An 11922-nucleotide genomic window follows, 5' to 3' on the forward strand; every position below is an offset into this window, starting at 1 on the left:
AACAGCTCTTAGTAGACAACTGTACAGTGGCAAGGTTTTTATTGAGCTCTAAATCTGAACTGCACTGCTCTAATTGTGTCCGTATAACACTGTTATTTTATAATCTAACGAACAATCCTAACCTTTAAACCTTAACTGTATTACCTCAAAAATATAGATAGAAACTGTTTAGTTAAACTTGTTATTAACCCTTTGAACGCCGGTAAAGGATATTTTGGACATTAAGTTTTTTAACCATTCCAACTAAGCTCTAGGCTTGTGCTAAGATATGGTTAACGACAATAGTCAACTGGCGGGATTCGAACCCCCGACCTCGTGGTCGGAAATTCGTACCCTTAACCATTACTCTATTGAAGTTGGTTATATGTTTCAACATAATGTATATCTATACAACTTTCGATATATTACATTATTTATTGATCAAGAACTAATTTCGCAAGCCTACGTTATGTTTTCAATAGCAATGATTTGTTGAAAATCCACGCCGGGCGTTATTGTCACAGTGTAAAAAGGTTGATATATGTTTAAGCTAAAATGTTTTTTTTATATCATAAGGTGGCAAATGAGCGAGCGGCCACCTGAAATCGCTGGTCAGTAGACAAAATAAGTTTGGGAACCACTGATGTAGAACATAGTCTGGCAGAACATGTAGGCAACAGAGTCTTGTATGATAGCCAGTTATAAATATATGGGATGTCATAAAACTCATGATGTTGTGCGATTTATTTACATTACACATTTTGGCTTTATAATTAAATAGCCACAGTGGACTGCAATGTTTTGTCTTCATTAGCGTGGTATTTACCGAGCGCTAAGTCACTTTCGCAATATAATTGCTACATATAAAATGGAAAGCTACAAAATTTCTACAACGTCGTCGACACAGATTTTCTGGATTTTTTTTACCAGATTGATCAAAAGCATAGGAGGAATATGTAAGTTTGTTTTTATGTTTATAGGTTTGTATGTTACATGATTTTAAAGAATAAGGTGTCGCGGGAGATTAAATTGAAAAAAAAAATTGAGTTCAAATCTTACTTGACATACTTTTTTCTTTGCTAAATATTTTTTAGATATTTTCAAGTCTAAAATAAGAAAGTCGTACATATAACCTTACACTTTTGTTAAAATAAAAAAAATCTTTGTTTCAAAATGCAGACAATAGATGGCGTTATTTGACAAAAGCATAAGTCAGTCGTTTGTTTTTAATTATAGTCATTTCTGCTTATATGTTCTACGTATCTTAATAATAATATTTTCTTTCTTTTTACAACAATTCATTGCCAACTAAGGTAATGTTTGTTATTGCCACTAAAATTAAAAAGGAGGCCCATTTATGACGAAAAAAAATGACAGGCTACGTATAAGTAAAAATAAATTTCTTCATAATTTATGTCGTTTCCATTTATTTTATGTCGTCTTGTCGTGTCACAGTTCGCTTAGTTAATCGTAAGTGACAAAATATTTTGGTTCTATGAATATTCATATCACATCTTGTACGAATATCTAACAGATTATAAAGCAAAAGTTGTGTTTAGGGTTCCGTACATCGAAAGGAAAAAACGGAACCCTTATAGGATCACTTTGTTGTCCGTCTGTCTATCAAGACCCTTTTTTCGTAATAACTTATGTAACGAATCTATGAATTATAGCGTAGAGTCGATAACTCTAGTTTTGCTGACTGTCCACGTGATACATTGTTATTGATTTCCACACCAATGTTTTAAATCTTGATTAATACATCATAAATGTCGTCAAGAACTGTATCGTCTGTCAAGATCCTTTTTTAAGTTACTACAAACCATCAGACCGGATGTCCTTATTTGACTATATTGTTCGAGATATCAGGATTTGTTCAAACAACACTTCGGTTTCGGATTCTTGCTCTGTGCTCATCTAAATTACCTTATATTCTCAGTTAATATAGAAAATATAACATGAAAAGATTCACAGATTTATTCGTAAAGTCGGTCAGAAAGAAAAGAAATCAATGCTGCAAACAAGAACGCTTTTCAATGACGAACGGACGAAAAATCTCATGAAATCCACGCACCAATACTTCGATACATTGAAACAGGATTGTAAATTGAAAGCGAAACGAAGTCTTTTCAATAAGTCCGAGATTAATTAGAAATGTTTGGTAGGAGAAATTTTAAAGGAAAAGGTTTTGATTTGAATTAATATAACTTAATTTTTTTTTATAATATCATAAGGTGGCAAACCAGCGACCACCTGAAATCGCTGAAATAGCGAAGTGACCGTTGCCCATAGATATACGCAATTGCATATGCGTTGCTTACCTTTAATCGGCGGAGGAGAGGATGCACAGAAAGAAAATATCTTCTTTCTGTGCATCCTGCACAGAAAGAAAATATCTTCCCTTTCCATGCATCCTCTCATCCGAAAAGTCCACTTCCACTTCCCATCCTTTTCTTATAAGAAAAAGGGTGGGAAGGGAAAGAGGAGAGGACGCACATTTATCAGACTATGGCTTATGAATATGGCTTTGTAAGTATTGGCTTGAAAAGTTTACTGGCCGGCCACCTGTCGGAAAAACTATGGAATGACTGTGTGAAAGAGGATATGCGTAGGAAGGGGGTAGGAGGAGTAGTACATACTGTGCCGACCCTCGATAGGGATAAGGGCAGGTTGATGTGATGATTCTTTGTAAGTATTGATAAAGTTTTTTTTTCTTTTAATTATGTAAACGATGATGTTAACTGTAAAATGATTTAGCCGATAATTCTTTTTTTTTTGATAAAAAAAATATGAATCCTTCCTAAAGCCATTACGCGTTAGTTACGAAAAAGCATGCAAAATCGTAACGTGTTTTACGAGGCATAACATGATTAAATCGCCGAATCGCCATAAATGGACCTTCTAGGGGCATGTTCGTAAAATATCCGAGAAATTGGGTTCACGATATACAATAATATACAACTTAATTATTATTATACAACGTAGTAAAAACCTTTATTTCAAGTTTAGCAAAAAAACTATTTAACCCAAATACGGCACGATTTATATGAAAACAATATTCGACATTGTTTTGTTTTTAAAAACACGTGAAAAACAAAAGAGTGATGTGGAATGTCACAATCCTGCCCTCTCGCGACTCACCTTTATTTTTTTTTATTACTAGATGTCGGCGATTCAATGGGGACTCGTGCGGAATTAAACAAAAAACTTAAGTAGCCTACGCCTTCTTATTGACTTTATTCTGCCAGTGTGTCAAATTTCATCAAGATTCTTTGAGCTGTTCCGGAGATACGTTTTAACAAATATCCATCTAAACATTCTCATTTATATTATTAGTAAGATATTACCCATGTTACAGCCCATGAGTTGTAACATTGGTTCAACACTCCATGTTACAACCCATCAGCTGTTCCAATGTTACAACGTTGGACTGTAACATTGGATTAAAAACGTTAAAAAAACAAAAAGTTAGTAAAATAGCTAATGAAAAAGGTTACAGATTTTTATCTCTATTTTCTACTTATAATAAAGATATAAAATGTTATTTTATCCTTTTACAATATAAAAAAGGTTGCATATCGAGTTTGAAAAGTTCACAATGCTCACGACCTTTCCGATTTTGTAAATCGAATAGCTTAGGTACAATTTCACTTAAATTACTTACGAATAAGCGAATAGGTGAACTCGTTTCGATAAAGGGCACCGATAGGGCTCGGCCGTAACCGATTTGCTACAAAGGTAAGTACGGTTATTACTATAATGAGGGTACGTAAGTGGAAAAGTTTGGTACATATAAAATAATGCAAAACTATGACATTGTAAAGTCATCATCATTATGCGACAAGAATTCAAAAATATTACTTTACAATAGAACGAAAAAGTTAGTTTCATATCTAGCCAAAACTTTGTCAACAAATAAAATGATTTTATGCAACAACAATTGCGTGTCGCAATGGTTGTTACTATTCTCCTCTTTGAAATCTTGACTGATTTTTATAAAATGCATATTCAGTAGCTTTAAGAATCGGCTACTATTTTAAATCACGTACAAACGGAGTCGGGGGCAACAGTTACTAATATTATAAACATTTGACTTGATTTATAAAATTGTTTAATCCGCTTTCTATATTAAGGTGTATTTGCTTTTTCGACGACATTAAGGTAGAGCAGTATTTAACCTTAACAATAATCTAAAAAGTTTAACGCTCGTTCGCACGAGCGTTTTTATAACGCACGTTAAAGCTCTACGTTAGCGGCTCAGAAGCGACAAACGCAATAAAATCACGATTGTTCCGTTTTCCCAGCGCTCAAAATACTGCGCGATAAAAAACCTCGCGATTTAAAAGCGCTGCATCACATATTTGGAAATTCTTTTGTTTTATTACGAACTAGCTGTCGCCCGCGACTCCTTCCGCGTGGAATGAAAAAAAAAATCTCACCTTTTAAACCTCCACAAACATTTCAAGACCAAAGTAAGATAAATCCATTCAGCCGTTCTTGACTTTAGCGAGACTAACGAACAGCCATTGATACATATAGCTGAGAGCTTAGAAAACTCAACCCCTTACTTATATTAGTTTCTAAATTGTAAGTAATCTTCATTATAGTATGTTTATGTATACAAGTATGTAATTTATTAATATGCCATTACGACCAAAACACGAATTAAGGTCCCCCTTTAACGTCACCTAACTACAGAATGAGTAACCCGATAATTTATATCTTACGCGCCTTAAGTAATTGCTGAGGGATGAGTAGATTCTGACTTGCACATACTATTGTGTTTCGATCAAACACGCACGATACTGACATACTGAAGGATATTCGAAGATGTTTGATAGAATATTAGTTAGAAATACGCCTCGACTTCGCATGAATACAAAGAGTTTCAAGTAAATCAGTGATAGAGCGGACTTAAACATTTCTCTACAAACATCTTAGTCAGTAGCACAAAATTCAGTATTTAACTAAGGTTACTTCAAAGGTAAAATTAGACTGACACTGACACGCTGGCTGTCGCTCATAACTCCGTCTGTGCGGAATTAAAAAAAAACTTAATTCGTCGCCTATGTGTTCTTCAAGGCTATGTTTTACATCTATGACAAATTGTATGGAGATCTATGCATCCGTTCTGTAGATTCCTTCAAACAAACATCCATCTATCCAAACATTTATAATATTAGTAAGATAGTAAGACTAGTAATGAATCTTGAATTACAATTAAATTCTGGTGGTAAGCAAAACGGGATCGATTTGAATTCCGTTTGTAAAGTGTTAAAAATTTATAAAAATGTATTCGAAGCTAACGTTCATTCTGAAAGCAATTTTTCGAACGTTTCTGTCGATAATATAAAATTACGTGGACTAACCCATTTACTGCATCAAGCTGACCGACTACCTCCCACCCACTCTTCCTTTTATCCCCCTCTCTAACCACAATAGCGATCGAAGACGTCAAGTTGAATATTGAAATTTTTTGAAAGAAATTTCCCAAGCAATAGGGATATTATTTTTCAACGATCAGGCAATTTTGTTCAACAATATTTTTATAGAGACATTCCTCCACAAGCATCGTTTAATTATGTATCCAGTGTAAATAAAAGCAGATTCAATACATTCGACGTGAAATTAAAGTTCTTAATCATACGTACAGTGCGATTTAAGAGTGTTTCATGGCTTTTGTCAGCGTGCCTTTAAAGAGATTCTCAAAAAAAATCGTTTTTTAATTACTATATTTTATAAAAGACTAGTTGTCGCCCGCGACTCTGTCCTCGCGGGATTAAATACAATCAGTAGCCTATGTGTTCTTCCAGATTATGTTCTAAATCTAAGCCAAATTTCAGCGAGATTTATGCAGCCGTTAGATAACTTCAAACAAACATCCATCCATTTAAACATTCGCCTATAATAACGTTAATTATTAATTATTTCAATTTTGCACAGTCTCTTGGATATCTCGTATATCAAAGAAATAAGAAGTTAGTTACGCTGCGGTCAGTCCTTTGAGTCGCGCTAGATCTAGCGTAATGATAAATTATACTATCAGGTTGTGCGGTTGAATTTGCTTTTAAATTTAAATCCGAGAGACGAAGTTAAATAAATTCCAAAGAACAACATGGTAACCTAGCACGAAAAATTGCGAATGTACGTAGCGTCATTGATATTTGTACCATTGCACGCAAAGTACACAAATCTCTTAGTTTTAGTATTGAAATACTTTCTTGCTTTTCATGATAATCCCCTTGATCATATAGAAATACGAAAGCGAAATTCGAATCCGCTTCTAGCCCTGAGAACCGAATAGACGTCCTTACAACAGAAGGAAACATCATGATCCAAACTGCACATATCTGCGAAAAATTATCATGTCTAAAGTAAGGCTAAAGCTCCTCAGTAGGAAATCAACTGATTACAGACTCTGTCTATACTAGATTAAGCGTGATATCTCGAAAGGACGCACAAGAATGTATCTTTTAGTTTTATAAGTGTGTTAGAGAACGCGGTAAGAGTCTCGGTGTAAAATAATTAATTTAAATCACGCCCGGTGGCCCCAAAGCTATTCGTTTAATGTTTTTGTTTCACTTTGTCCATTGTTCCCTCGCTATCTATTACTCTTTGAGGTTTTTTATTTCATTCGTAAATATATTTATCGCTTAAACTCGTGAAATAAAGCTTTAGCGCTGGAACGTCACTCATCACACAAAATAAGAATATTCCCTAATCGTGGAGTCGCAGAAACCCTTACTAATACTAGCCTTTAGTAAAACAATTTGGAAAATGTATATGCTATAGGATTTTAAACATGAAATGATATTTAACAGCCGAGCATAAAACTAGACTAACTAGACTAGAGCGTTGGTAGCTCAGGGGTAAAGCACTTGACTTGCACTATACAGGTCCTCGGTTCGAATCCCGCCATGTACCAATGTGTTTTTCGATTTCCGATTTACATATGTACATTTATCCGACGTTCTTACGGTGAAGGAAAACATCATGATGCAACCTGCACATATCTGAGAAGAAATTCAAAAGATACGTGTGAAGTCTACCAACCCGCACTTGGCCAGCGTGGTTGACTATGGCCTATTCACCCTTAACATAGGGTAGGCTCCGAGCCCCTCAGTGGGAACTTATGGTAAGCTGATAATGCATAAATCTAAAAGAACAGCACCAAAAACATCTATCAACTAATATTATAAATGTGAAAGTTTAGATTGAATGTTTGATAGAAGATGTTTTTGGAACGGCAGCATGGACCTCAATGAAATTTGACGTAGATGTAGAAGCTTGGAAGAAGACGTAGACTACTAATTAAGATTTTTTAATCCACGCGGACGGAGTCGCAGGCGTCAGTTAGTTGATTATAACGTTAGTAAGTTCCTTAAGTTTGTGCAGTGTTCCTAGAAACATAGACAAAGGCCTGGAGCACTCGGAGTTAACTTAAGACCACACTCAGATATTCAGATTGAATGTACTTTGGTAACACAAAGAAACCTGTGGCTTTAGGTACTATATTAAGAGACAAAAGATTTGCTTTAAGTAATAAATAGAATATTTTAAAAGTGTAAAAGAATAAAAGTGAAGAATTAAAAACTATATTATTTTGATATATTTTTTTGTTATGCAAGATTAATTTTATATAATAACTAGCGGACCCGACAGACGTTGTCTGACAAATGACACTGCGATGGTAGCGCCGTCTATGGAATCCAATGTAAAACATTCCAAAATCAACAACTACTAATAAATTAAAAATTAATTAAAAAAACATTGTCCAGCGGACAAAATTGTGAATCTAAACCATTCCCAGATCCCCTTGAACACACACGAACAATTTCGTCAAAATCGGTCCTGTCGTTTGAGAGAAGTTCAGTGACATACACACTCACAGAAGAATTATATATATAAAGATATGGTAAACGAACAAGCAGCCACCTAAATGGTGAAGCGACTGCCCATAGATAACCGAAATTAAAGACGCACAGAAAGAGAATATTTCCCCTTACTATGCATCCTCTCCTCCATCAAAACTACTTCACCACGAAATGGGGTGGGCAGGGAACGAGGACTTATATTAGGCCTCCGGAACGCACACTCATCAGACGAAACGCGGATATACTTGCATTTGAAGCGTCTCTTATATGTGATCCTAGTATTGCACTGGGCGAGACCTATTCGAGGAAAAGATGGCATGTGCTGGCTCTTGTTAAAAAATATTCAAATTTAAAATTAATCTGTACCACACTAAACTGCATTAGTACAGTCCACAACAAAGCTTTTCATCGCCAACGTAATTGAGTTGGTTAAACAGTTCGAAACTTTGTTGCTGATAATGAAAACTTTTGCACTCAACTGTACTTCAGAGGATTATCTTTAGCACTGTATTTATTATTAGTAACTGCGCAATTTATTTAACTGTTATTTTATACAATTAAAATTAATTTCCTTATTTTCAAATAGTTGTAGTAGCGACTCCATCCGCGCGGTATAAAAAAAAGCCTAATTAGTAGCCTATGTGTTCTTCCAGACTATGTTCTATATTTATACCAAATTTCGTCAAGAACCGTTGAGCCGTTCCGGAGATAACTTCAAAGAAACATCCATCCATCCATCCATCTAAACATTAACATCTTACGTCTCACTTAGATGGATGGATGGATGTTCGTTTGAACGTATCACAGGAACAACTGCATGGATCTCGCTGAAATAACATAAAAATAGTCTGGAAGAATACATAGGCTACTTATTAAGTTTTTTTCATCCCGCCCGGACGGAGTTGCGGCAGTAGCTGGTTTATAATAGTACGATTAAAGTTCATTATTTTTAATTAAGTCAATTCTATATTGAGAGTTACGCTAACTAAGTCGATTATTGTAAGAGTCGATTGACTTTTCTTCGCCTGAAAGGTTATAGCACTTATTTTTGAATTTCAGCCGGAGTTGAGTAGAGCAATTTGTAGTAATTGAAAGCTATAGAAGAAATATAAAAGTACAAGAAATATTGGATTTTAAAGGTGGATATTATTTCTATTTCTTATTATAATGGCTTTTGACATGACTCCATCTTAATTCGAAAAAAAACTTAAAAAGTAGCCTATGCGTTCTTCTAAACTATGTTCTACGTCTATGCCAAATTTTATCAGGATCCGTTGGGTCGTTCCCGAAATAACTTCTAACAAACATCCATCTATCTATCGCCCGCAACTCTATCGGTGCATAATTAAAAAAAAACTTGATCAGTAGCCTACGTGCCCAGTAGCCAAATTTCAGCGATATCCATGCATCCGTTCTGGAGATACCTTCTATCAAACAAACATCCATCCATCCAAACGTTCGCATTTATTATATTAGTAATAAAACATTACCAACGACTTCCCTCGTAATCATATGAATTTTATGTTTATTTATTCCATTTGTTCCAATATAAACAAGAGTTCCAAATTCAAATTACCAAAGACTAATAATGTTGAAGTACGTTTTCAGACTGGAAAGTAGATTGTTACAAAAAATGTCCCTGACGTTCAATTACTTATTTTCCTTCACAATCATTAATTATAAACCAACTCATTACTTGGTTTCTACTGTCTGTAAATAGTACTATCTCTGTTTTTTGCATTAAAAATGAAAGGGATGACAATACTTTTTTGTATATTTATTTCGGCAATAAGCTGTCGCCCACGACTCTCAGCACGGGATTAAGAAAAAGTTGCCTATGTGTTCTTCCAGATTATGTTCTACATCTATACCTTTCTGCGAGATCCATGCAGCCGTTCTGAAGATACCTTCTAACAAACATCCATCCATACAAAATTCGCATAATGTTAGTAAGATATAAATTTACGGTATAGGTATTTTGTACGGTAGCAAATATTTTTTTATAAATACTCCTCTAAAGAATCTTCTCATTTTTATTCTGCTATCATTTTTTTCGACCAATTTATAACAGTGTAATTCTACCTTATATTGAATTTAATAAAACAAAAATATACAATACCCAAAAACCATTGTTAAATTATCAATAAAATCTTACCTTTATATCGTATCAGGACTCTCGTAATGACCACTTTATTATACTTCAAAGTGAAATTAAAATAACACTTTTATTAACGATAATAATATGGGATTCAAATATTGTTATTCACTATAAAACTACGAATAAATCAACGTACATACGAAGCGTAAGCGACGTCTTTCCTGACGCACTGCTGACCGAATACTGAGGTACGAGGAAAATGATGGAACGCAGTTTTCATTTACTTTACATTTAGAACAGCGCATGTCTATATTCAAACCAGATGAATATCTATCTTATTCAATTGGAATAGAATTTAATTTCGCTTGCATTTTATTTGAAATATTACGTTTTGGAATATTAAGCGTTCTGTAGTCAGTTGTACAGTTCGGTAAATCGGATGTTACGGGGCTATCGAAATAATTAATGGCGATTTTAATTATCTATACATTATTGAAGGAGGTCAGTCAAGAGTCCTTGGACCTTTGGATCCTTGATTAATTGGATTGACATTTACAAGGAAATATTTTTGTGCGTTTTCAATACGTGAATCCTTTCATATATTTTCTAAACACGCTTTTATGTTGAAATTTCCATAAATTCTAGAAAATATTTTTATGGGCTATTTCAGTATTTTTATAAGACTCTTTTTAAAGCTTAATTTAAGATAAATAAATTAGATATTTACTACATCTTATATATAAAATTCTCGTGTCACAATTTTCGTTCCCATACGCCTCCGAAACGGTTTGACCGAATCTTATGAAATTTTGTGAGCATATTGAGTAGGTCTGAGAATCGGCCAACATCTATTTTTTATCCCGCGCGGACGGAGTCGCGGGCGACAGCTAGTCTTATATATCAAATTCTCGTGTCACAATTTTCATTCCCATACTCCTCCGAAACGGCTTGACCGATTCTCATGAAATTTTGTGAGCATATTGAGTAGGTCTGAGAATCGGGCAACATCTATTTTTTATCCCGCGCGGACGGAGTCGCGGGCAACAACTAGTTAATCTATAAATACAATTCGACTTTGTTAAGTTAAACACGTGTTTTTACTCTTCGATCGCCAGTGATTAATATGGACGTCAAAGAGATTATAAATGAGCTTGTTTTACCCTAAATATGTATCACCAATCGGCGAGCAAGAGGAAGCACAGAAAGAGAATTTTTTACATCCTAAGCGTCAAATCCCCTCCTCTGTCAATACCGGCATCTCTTCCTATTCTTTCCTCTAAATTACTAAAATTAGGCCTCCGGTACACTCATCAGACGAAACACGGAATAACTTCCATTTCACATTTGTCCTCTGGGTGGTATCAAACTAAAATAAAATAAAAACACTGTCGAAGATTTTTAAATTTACGTCAAACTTTTGGTTTTACTAAAAAAAAATCACAACGAATCGAAAACTAGAACAACAATATGTTTCTGTTCAGGTGTTCCGCAGAATTGTAAAAGATAAATGAAAAACTGCATTTTAATATTCCAATCAAGCGAGTAAAATAAAGTGCAAACTACAAAAGTTCGCAATCTCTTGATAGTCAAGTTCAGAACTTGCTATGCATTTAAATGTACTTGCTATGAACTTAGATAACTTCGGTAGAGTATAATTATGAAGGTTATTACATACAACCATCTTTGCATTTTAAAATGTATGCAAAACTAGCAGTCGCCCGCGACTCCGTCAGCGAGGAATTAAAAAAACATAGTAGCCTATGTGCTCTTCCAGACTGTTATACATGTATGCCAAATTTTATCGAGATCCGTTAAGCCGTTCAGGAGATACATTAAAACAAACATCCATCCATCTATCTAAACATTCATCATCATCATAAGCCTATACTAGTCCACTGCTGGACATAGGCCTCTCCCATGGCACACCACTGAGCACGATCCTCGGCCACTCTTATCCAGCACTTGACAGCT

General features: G+C 34.7%; 1 protein-coding gene across 1 annotated transcript in view; it reads right to left on the reverse strand.

The window, feature by feature from the left end:
- LOC106113542 (KH domain-containing, RNA-binding, signal transduction-associated protein 2) overlaps positions 1 to 10177 on the reverse strand; it is an 85499-nt gene extending 75322 nt beyond the window's left edge. The window contains exon 1 of the mRNA XM_013306379.1: positions 10009 to 10177. The gene's annotated coding sequence lies outside the window, so the exon portion shown is untranslated. The remainder of the gene's footprint in view (positions 1 to 10008) is intronic.
- Between the last annotated feature and the right edge of the window lie 1745 nt (positions 10178 to 11922).

Source organism: Papilio xuthus, unplaced genomic scaffold (genome assembly GCF_000836235.2).
Source record: "Papilio xuthus unplaced genomic scaffold, Pxut_1.1 DF829758.1, whole genome shotgun sequence".
NCBI lineage: Eukaryota > Metazoa > Arthropoda > Insecta > Lepidoptera > Papilionidae > Papilio > Papilio xuthus.